General features: G+C 37.0%; 1 long non-coding RNA gene across 1 annotated transcript in view; it reads right to left on the bottom strand.

Annotated features, from left to right (window-relative positions):
• The window catches only part of LOC103737492, a 34,127-nt gene that overhangs the window by 11,180 nt on the left and 12,254 nt on the right, over positions 1-10,693 (bottom strand). The window contains exon 2 of the long non-coding RNA XR_607407.1: positions 147-983. This is a non-coding gene — a long non-coding RNA (uncharacterized LOC103737492). The remainder of the gene's footprint in view (positions 1-146; positions 984-10,693) is intronic.

Below are 10,693 nucleotides of genomic sequence, written 5' to 3'. Positions count from 1 at the left end.
CAAATGTTATTGGAATTCTACATTCTGCTCCATTCTATTCTCTCTCTCTCTCTTTCTCTCTCTCTCTCTCTCTCTCTCTCTCTCTCTCCCTCCCTCCCTCTCCCTCTCCCCCTCCCCCTCCCCTTCCCTCTCCCTCTCCCGCTCACCATGCTCCTTCTCCATTTATCTAGTATGTATGGTCCAAATCAAGAATACTGTTAAGCCTTCCAGTTTCTTCTCCTGATGCAGTAATTTGAGAACCATCACATTTACAAGATACTAAATTTAGCGTCTTCTTAAAAGAGTTGGGTTTCTCTTAGTATACATCAGTCATCTTCTTCTGAACCAATCATCTGTGTCTAAACATTCAACTAGGTGCCCTGCACTAGAGGAATCATTGTTGTACTTCCGTAGTTTGTGGTTTCCCAAATTTCTGGGGGAGACACCCATAAATATCACTATTGTCTGAGTGAGGTGATTTCTACTAGGTTGTCTAATGGGGATAGATATCACCTGACTTTATCTTTCCTCCCCCTTTGCCTTATAATGAACAGGCAGCATTGCTTGGCTCACCACAAATCAGCAATCATTTTAGGATGAACACTGCTTGGTTTGGTTGTTTTCAGAGTTTGGATTTATGAAGCATTCCAACTGTACTTGGCAGCAGCTACTGAGTCCACTTAGGGATGCTGCCAAAATGCGCAGAGTGTCTTTGGCAGAAGTAGAAAAGCAGATGGTTCCATCAAATGGATCACATCCGTGGGCATTAAATTCGATTTGAACAGAAGAGTGAATAATACCTGGGAGATATGCTTTAAAGGGTTAAATAGCTCTGCTTATCACAAGCTAAGAAACTGATTATGACGAGTGTGTAACTCACAGTCCAGCTATTAAAGATCGGCAGAAGATTCTCCAAAAAGACACCACATATGAGCAGAAATTCCACACCAGAGCTTCTGGGGGCAGGAAGTGGTAAGCTGACAGATCACAGACGGAGCGTCAACCTGATCAGGAGCAGAGCAGAAAAAGCAGTGTGTGTGTTAGTTACTTTTCTGCTGTTGCGATGAAAAACTTAACAAGCAATTTGGGAAGGAACGGTTTATATTAGCTCAAGTTTACAGTCCATCTTTATAGGGAAACAGCAGCAGGAACTCAAGGCAGTTGATCACGTACAGTCCAGGATCACAGTTCAGGGAATGATGCTACCCAGAGTGGGCAAATCTTCCCACCTCAGTTAACCTAGCCAAGATACCACGCCCCACACCCCCCTGCAGATATGCCCGGAGTTCTTCTCTTGGGTGATTCTAGATCTCATCAAGGCCATAATTGATTTTAGCCATCACAGTGCATGGGACCACAAAACAAGACAACAGAACTTCAACAGGTCTCAGGTAAGCAAGTGATATCTAGGCTTCTGTGCAACTCAGCAGAGAGTCTATGAGAGGAACATTCCATCTGAACTCCTTATTTTGCAGAGACAGAAACTGAGGTTCAAAAAGGTTAGTATTTACAATCAATGCTCCAAATGCTCTTCTTCTGAATACAGACTTTGAGTTCATCAAAATGGGAAACACCGTGGTGGGAAAAATGACCTTCATGCCAGTCCATCCGAGGCGGTAGTCTAATAATACCTTTCTTCGGCCTTGTTTTCTATTTTAGTAATGAGTGCAATGCATGTCATTCACAAGTCCCAAATGGAAGAAATGCTGCTGTCAATCCTCACACAGGACTCAGGAAAAAAAAAATTTCTGCTTTAATGAAGTTGGTAAAAATTCATATGTGAGAAGTTCATCTACAGCTGTAACCTTACCATTAAATAGCATTTCTAGTAGGTATCTCCTACTGCTTCCAACACTTGGGAGGCAGAGGCAAGTGGATCTCTGTGAGATTTAGGCCAGCCTGGTCTCCATAGCAAGTTCTAGGCCAGTTGGAGCTATAAGGAGAGCCCACCTCCAAAACAAACAAACGAACAAACAAAAACAGAAATGCCTAGAATATTAATTGAAGATATCAGGTTGTCTCGAGTGGTGTTCCAGAGAAAATCAGGTCATAAGGCTCTGATTTAATGAAAGGATGTATCAACCCCTTGATGGATTCTTGGGAGTTGCTTATAAAATGGTGTTATTGAGAGGTAGTGAAAGGAAGTAGGGCCTTTGGAGAAAGCAGGTCACTGGAGGGCATGTCCTTGGCACAGCACTCTGTCCTTGCCCTTCCTGAATTCCCCTTTTCTCTGCTTCCTGGCTGGTCGTGAGGTAAAGCCATCTTCTCTACCACAAACTCTTGCCACTGTGGTATCCTGCTCAAGTACTTGGGGCCATGAAGGACCTGCCTCCCTAAAACCATGAGCCAAAATAAATCTTTCCACCTTTTAAGTTGCTTATGTCAGACACCCATTCAGACTGAGAAGAAAAGTAACTCATACAGATAGATGGCATAGACACACACAGGGTAGAGCAGGGTTGGGTCTTCCATGAGAAAAACCACCCCAGAAAGGGGTTTCCTGACAGCTGCCCCTGCAAGGCGATAAGAGTGACAGTCACACTGATAACTCCTGCTGTCTCACCATGTCTACTGTCGAGACGAAGAAAACTCCATGACCCTGAGGCTTGATGGAATCTGTCACTGGGAAGGAGCATAGGTCCTGATACCACAGTGTGGAGAAAAGTTTTCCATAGCTTAGAAATGTCCACATTATTCTCTTACTTACACAGGAAATTAACCATAGTAAGATTGAATTGCTGAGTGTTTGGGGATTATTTACTAAAGCAGCTAAAATCACCCCCATTCAATTCAATAGAGCATTTTCTTGTATAGATGCCATATCAGATATGTCTAAAATATATAATAGTCTGTGTTCCTAAAGGGATGTGTTTGAATACAGTAGTCTATTCAAGATGAGTTTGAATACAGTAGTCTATTCAAGATTCATAATGCACAGAAATTAAAGGCCTGTGCATCTTTCCAGTTACATGAGTATTTCTTCAAAGCTAAGGATATGTCTCTTTGCATAGCAGAAGACAAAGTTTTACACTAATAAAATGGCTTATTCTTTGATTCAAGCCAATGGATCGAATTATATTATTAGAGTGAGATTTCCCAAGGAACTATTGGGAATTATTTGTTATTATTTCTAACATGTTCTAATTCAACTGCTTGAAGGCCAACGAAGCCTAATTTGTTTGTGCCGACAAGAAAGCATCAAAGAATTTGACCAAACTTCAGAACTATCTCAAAAGGGGAACCCAGCTTCAAGGGTTATTAATATAACAAAGGGAGGGCAGAAACTAACAGGGCAGAGGAAGGTCCCTGACACTTAGGGACTCGTGGGGACCAACTCCTTTATTTCACTGGAAGGAAGCTGGCTTTCTTTTTTAATTGTCACCTATGACTTAAAAAACTTTTCTGAAACTCCTGTCTGAATCCTAGAGTATTTTTCACTAAGAAACCATGCACCCAATTTGAGTCCATCATGACGCCACAAATTATTTCTGTTCTGTCTCCTATGTCTAAACTATTATTCTAGCATACTGGTATGCCCAGCATTAGAAAAGAAAACACTGTCACTTGCAAAATTTGGAGTGAAACTGGAAGACATCGCCCTGGGTGAAATAAGAAAACAGTGGAATTGTGGTTTCTAGGGGGAAGGGAGAGGAAAGAAATTGGTCGGTGTGGCTCAAATTGAATAATTCAGTCTAGATATCTAAGTGTCATCATGAGAACTAAAGTTAACATTGGATTATATACTTTACATATATTGAAACTAGAGTTTTATTACCAACAACATTTTTTGTTAGAGAGACGTTGTTTTATTATAATAATCATTTCACTGTGAAAATGAATACCAAAATAGCATGCAAACCTTAAACATATACAATAATATTATTTTAAAATAATCTTATGGCAGTAAAACAGCAAGATGAGAAAGCAATTTAGAGAAATCTAAAGTTGTATATTTAAGGGCAGCCTGAGCTACGTAAGGACCTGAGTTCAGTCCCAAAGACCAACATGGTGGCAAGAGGGAACTGACTCCCAAGTTGTCTTTTGACCTTTGCATAAACCATGGCACACTCGTGTGCATGCACACACACACACATACACACCAAAAAAATTAAAAATACATAAATGTGTAAAAAATAAAGAATGCTGGAAACTCAGTCAATCCAAAAATTCATTAGATTATAAAAAAAAACATTATTTTCACCTATTTATTAATTTGGGCTTTGTTTCAATGACACACACTTTTGTTCGTTTTCTGTTATGTTTATACTGTGGGTTGATGGGCATTTTCTCTAAAGGATCAGATAGTAATCGTTTCTAAGGCTTCATGTTCATGCTATTGCTATATAAAAGCAACTCCAGATGATACATGCATGATGTAGCTAATATATGCATGATACAGGTAATGCATATGCAACACATGTTCTGTGCATGATACTGATATGGATTGTAAAAGCAGGGGGCAAGCCAGATTTGCCCCCCTGGGCCATGCTTTTCCAACCTCCTGATATATGGCAGTTTCATAAGAACCCCAAACCTCAATGACTTCATATAACAGCTAGTATATTTCTTGCTTACATGAGCCAACACAGGCTGGGAGTTCAGAATGGGAAAATCCCACATGAGCACATCTCCAATCACCATGGTGTGTCAGTATGTGGCATGTTATGCATACCAGTACTCAGGCTCAGAGTTACAATTCATAGTGTTAAGCATAAAATTGTGTACACATTTTCCTGCCCAAAGCAAGTAAAAGGGGTTTTACCTCACTTCAAAAAGACAAGAAAATATAATCCTCCAGTTGAGAGGCACTCTAGAATATCCATGAATAATAGAGTCAAAACAACTACAGCTATTGCTGTATCTGGACAGTGTAGTGAAATATTGCACAGAGATCATCCCAGAGCTGGGGACTTTGGCTGTGTCACTCTTGATGTGACGAATGTCAGTTGATAGCATGAGTTATTTTCAGTATTCATGGGTCAGTGGGCTAGAGCTGTTTACTTTCCATGGCTAGAACAGCGCTACACAATTGTTCTTACCCTGTTTATTTCAAGTCTACTTTTTGCCTTTACAGTATTTTCTTTACCGACTTTGATCATCTTAAACTATTACACCCTGCCTTCACATTGATTAAAACATGTTCACATGCTTGAACTTGAAAACAATGCATACTCCAGATGCTCTGGACTACAACTGGAGGTGACAGCTGTCTATAGAATTCAGATACCTGCCACTCTCGTGTTTATAAGATTCAATTAAGCTGGGTCATACTCTGGTATCTCATTGAAGGAAAAGGGCCAGTTACTGAACCATATATTTTATCACTTGGAGGGAAACACCACTACAGGCTTCATGGGTTGCTTTGTATTTTGGAGGCAACATATGTTATATTTGTACATAACATTATGATCCTCTTATTGAGTGAGTTAGAAGCCACCAGTTTCATATGCATTGAACAACAAAGAACTCTCTGACAGGCCCCAGTTGTGTGAATTGTCAGATCCAATGGTGGTAAAGGTGTCTGTGGTAGATAAAGTCCTATGTAAAGTCTCTGTTAATCTGCATTAGATGAGTAGTACATAGAACACGAGTTATGAAACAAGGTACTATCTAGGGTTTACAGGGCTACTGTTGGCGTGATGACTGATTCCAATAGACAGTGATTCTTTAAATATGGCACCTATATAATAGGCTGTGAATAGTCACATTTACCAAGTTACAGAGTTAGATAGTCACAATCACTAAATCACAATCACGTATACAATGGAAATCATAAATTCAAAATTTGCCCTGAATGGGTCCAGGCAGCTCCTGAAATTATCAAAACAAATATCTAAGATCCCTCTAGAGGGAAAAGGAAAAGGAAAAAGAAGGAAAGATTAAGTCTTCAACACAAAGTCACTTAGTCCAACAGGTTGGTAAAAACAGAATGGGCTAAGGCTTTGTGACATCCTTTTCTCCAGAATGACCTCAAGGAACTGTGGGGGAAATGCATATTCCTTGTAGAATTATATGCAGTAGCCTTGTTCATCCCTTTTGAAGGGAGCATAAAGAAACCTGAGGTAAGAAGATATGTAAATTCCTTGGCAGTAGCAATAGCTCAATTAGTAAGAGCCTGGAAAACACTGTAATGAAAAACTGACAAGAAGATGGGACTAGATCGTTGAGTGGCTCATGAGTATGTGAGTAACCAATAGCTACCAGATACAGAGACACTCAACAATAGGTGGTGGAGATGTGGTGGGGAGAGGGAACTATTAGGTAGACTCTGTCTTGAGCTTCTGCCTTTAGCATCTGTCTTGAGTAGTAGTGATGATGGAGGTGGAGACTATGCACAAGACAAGTAACCCTGGATCTTTGGACTCAAGGCTCTCTTCCTGAATGTTCCAGCTGTCAGCAAGAGAAACCCGATTTGAGCTCTTAATATCTAGCCAGAATGCAAAGAGGTCACCCAGCCACTTGGTGGAAATCCTGCTACAGCAAACCCCTTAAATACCAGAAAGTCAGTCATTCATTCACACCTGAACCAACAACAGGATGTGATTTGCCTCCTACTCCCAGTACCCAACACCGCCCACCTATACTTTATTAGATGCTCAGTTTACTGCCACAGAATGCTACAGAACATGTCTGTGAATTCAATGGCCCATTTTACTGCAGATTTGACAAGGCAATGGGCACCAATTTTTATGGATTTATGGATCTGTTATCAAGCTCTCTATTTTCTTTCACTGATCAATTTCTTCATCCCCGAGCCTGTACCACATTGAATATGCTTAATAATATCTTAAGCCACAAGCAACTTATCCATACACATCCTGGTCTTTATTCAAAATACTTTTGAAATATTTTTGCCTTTGGATAGTCTACATAAATTTGAGAACCATAAAGACTCTCATTGTATCCTTCCAGAAGTTGGAAGGAAATGTCATTTAATCTGTGGATCAATTTGAAGAAATAAATGTTTATAATGATGAGCCTTCTAGATCAAGAACATCGTGATTTGTCCTTTATATATTTGGATTTCTCTCTCAATGAAGTTATCTGATTTTTTCCATTTTGTCTGACACAAATTTTGCTCCACTTTTTTCTTGACATCTTATTGTCACTGAAAATGGAATAGACACTTGTGATTTTTGTTTCTTATTTGTTCGTATATGGGAATGAAAATTTTATATTAATCCCATAACCATTATTATTTTCAAGCATCTTTATTTTTTATAATAATTAATTTTCATTTCACTTTCTTTATAGATGATCACATCTGGGAATAAGATTGCTTCCAACTTCCTACTTCTCATTTTTCTACGTCGCCTTTTTCTGTGTTTAAGGCGTCTGATACAAATTTGAATGAGAATATTCATTTAGGCCCATAAAGCATTTGTTAAAAATTCTTTAACAGTTTCATCATTAAAACATTTTACAAGCTACCTTTAATTAGATAGAAGTGATCATTTTTAACATAAACAGGTGCTAAAAGGAATTTATGTTGGATTAAGATAATGATACAGATTTCTTTACACATCAGTTAACATGGTGATTGCATTCCTTGTACAGATGCAAATTTGGTCTTTATAAGCAATGTTGGATTTTATTATTTTGTATCTGGGATGACAATTAATATTGGTCATGTGCAGAATGAGTTGAAGGGTATTTTCACATCTTATAATTTTCTGAAATAATAAAATTGTAATCATTTTTTCCTTCGCAGCTTTGTAGAATTCAAAGGCAAAAATAAGTAGGGTGGGTGACTTTTTCCATATTGTTTTTAATCCTAACTTCATTTTCATAGTCATTGTAAGACCATTTCAGCTTGAGGTGTCATCCTTAGCCTGCTGAATCATTCATGCATTTTTAAATTTTTCCTACTTTGTCCAAGTTTTCTAATTTGTTAGAATCATTTGTTCATAGTTTTTCTAATTATGTTTTAATTCTCTCCTTTATTCTAACTATATCTGCTTTATTGTTTATATTATTCGTGTATCAGAAAATTTTCTTTTTTATTATACAGCTTTAAATATGCATATTTGTTTTCTTTTTGAATATATTCCAATCTTTAATTTACTATCTTTTCTCTATTTCTTTGTTGTTTAGTAATCTTCTGATATAAATGCTCATGACTATTTTGAATTTTCTCCTTTGTTTTCTAACACTGTATTCAACATGTTTCGATTTACAATTTAATTTTACTCAATACTAATTTTATTTCAATTTGCTTGCATTATTTTATTATGATTTTTCACTTACACATGATTTATTTGGAAGTAAATTTAATTAAGCTGAAGTGATGGTTCAGCCATTAAAGGCTCAGGTTCACAACCAAAATGACAAGCATGGAAATTATATGAAAATCATTACATAGTCTCACAATGATAAGTACATCAAAGTTGGAAATTTAATAACAAGAAGAAATTTGTCCAAAAATAATATTTAAGTGATTAGAAAAATTGGGATAATATTTATACAATATGAAGTCCAATGTCTTGAATGTATAAATGCTTTTGCTAAGCAAAAGTTACATGATTATTTTAATATAAAATTTAGCACAATGATAAATTCCCAAAAAGATAGATAAATTTTTGTAATGAAAGAAAAAATATTTTCAACAATTTATGAATCAAAATGTTATATAGTTCACTGACTCAAATTAGTAATGTCTTCAAGGTAAAATTAAAATATGTAAGTATAAATAATCTCACATATCAGGTATTGATATTAGAAATAGCCTCATAAAGCTAAGCATTCTGTTCTCTATTTTGAGCATATTTTGCATAAGAATGGATATTATTCATTAATTAGGTTTCACTAGTATATCTAGGCCTACACTTTTCATTGTAGGAAGACCAATTATTTCAAATGTAATTACTTTAATAGTTTTAAGGCTAGGAATAGTGGTTTGTACCTGTAAATCCTAGCACTTGGGAGGATGAAAGAAAAGAATTGTGAATTCAAGATCAGCCTGGGCTGCATAGAGAAACCTAATTTGAAATAAATTAATTAATTAATTAAGTAAGTAAGTAAGTAAGTAAGTAAATAGTTCCCAGTTTCTTCATTTCTCATATTGTCAATTTTGTCAGTTTACAAGAAATTTGTTACTCTAGCTTGTTTTTGACATTTGAACTACAACAATCTGTTTATTATAATATTTGAAGAATGCACAGAAGTATTTCCCAATGTATTCTTTTTTTCTTTCTTTCCTTTTGGCTTTTTGAGACAGGGTCACCCTGTAGCCCCAGCTGGTCTGGAACTTGATATGTAGAACAGGCTGGCCTCAGTCTCGCAGACATCTGCCTGCCTCTGTCTCCCAGGTGTTGGAATTAAAAGTTTGTGCTACCTCATCTGACCCCCCAGTGTATTCTTAAATAATAGTTCTTTTTCTTTTTCTTATTAGTCTTGAAATGTGTTAATTTTATGGCTGAGGATATGGTAGATCTGTGACTACTTCATGAGCACGTGACGAAACAACATCTCTTGGTACAGTTTGTGCATTGATTTTCTTCTCTTTCCATTGATTTCTGAGAGAACAGTCAAGATCTCAAACTTACTGGGAATTTGTCGATCTCTTTTTCTCTGTTGGTTTTGCTTCATATTTTCAAGGCACTTTCATTAGACAAATACATATTTCGGATTGTTACATTGTGGTGTTGAGTTTATTCTTTCTGCAATCCAAAATTTCCCCTTTTACTTTTGCTAATGCTTCTTACTTGAAATCGGCCTAATTCGAACTATATTTATCATTTTGCTGCTGCATGTGCTTCATCCTCTCTTTTACTTTAAGACTAAATGTGTCATTAGATTTTTCAGTGACTCTCTCATAGGTTTCATTCTGTTGGTTCCTACCTTAACAAACAGTAAGGTAATATTTGCATTTTTGCTGCTGTGCTTGTTTTATAAACATTTAATGTAGTCCTTGATATAATTGACAATTTCTACTTGTTTCTCTCTGTCCTGTTTATTGTTAGCCTATTATTTCTCTTTTATGGTCTTCAATTAAGTAAATGTCTGTTTTCTTACCTAGCCTTATGTCTATAACAGAAGAAAGAATCAGGGTTCTTGTGTATAATCTGCTTCCATGAATAAGCTGAGTCACTATCTTTCATTTTGTTTAGTTTTATTTCAAAGGGATGTAGATTTCCTAGCATGTCTGCCATATTTTGTTAAAGCTTAGTTTTAGACTTCCATTAAAGAGTTAAATTCTCAAGCATTTTTTTTTTATTCCTAAGTATCAGTTTACTGGCTGATTAGCTCTATATACAGTGTATTAACAAGGTCCTTCCATTCCACTTGCACCAGACTACCAATATTTCCCGTCATTCTGCAAACAGAGCTCCACTCGCAACCTTGTACCAACTGCAATCATCAAAGCAACACAGAATCCCACCCAGACTCTTAAGCAAACAGCAACAAGAAACTCACGCACATTCTTAAGAGTTGTCCTCACCGTGGCCTCCTGCTTTTTAGTACCTTCACATGCACGTTTCAGTCTTTTTCCGTAATTGTGAGCTCTCTGCCTTCTGGGAGAGGGCCAGTCGGTCTTATCCAGGGACATCTTCCCTGATAGGTTATCTAATCCCATGTGATTAACCCTAAACACATGTACATGAGAGAAACACTAAAAGGATTGAATAAGTTTTAGGTAGATGATAGATAGGTGGTAGATGATCGATAGATGATAGATGATAGATAGATAGATAGATAGATAGATAGATAGATA

The sequence above is a fragment of the Nannospalax galili genome, unplaced genomic scaffold, assembly GCF_000622305.1.
Source record: "Nannospalax galili isolate Female #2095 unplaced genomic scaffold, S.galili_v1.0 scaffold678, whole genome shotgun sequence".
In the NCBI taxonomy this organism is placed as follows: Eukaryota; Metazoa; Chordata; class Mammalia; order Rodentia; family Spalacidae; genus Nannospalax; species Nannospalax galili.
This window is presented reverse-complemented; position numbering and strand designations above follow the sequence as displayed.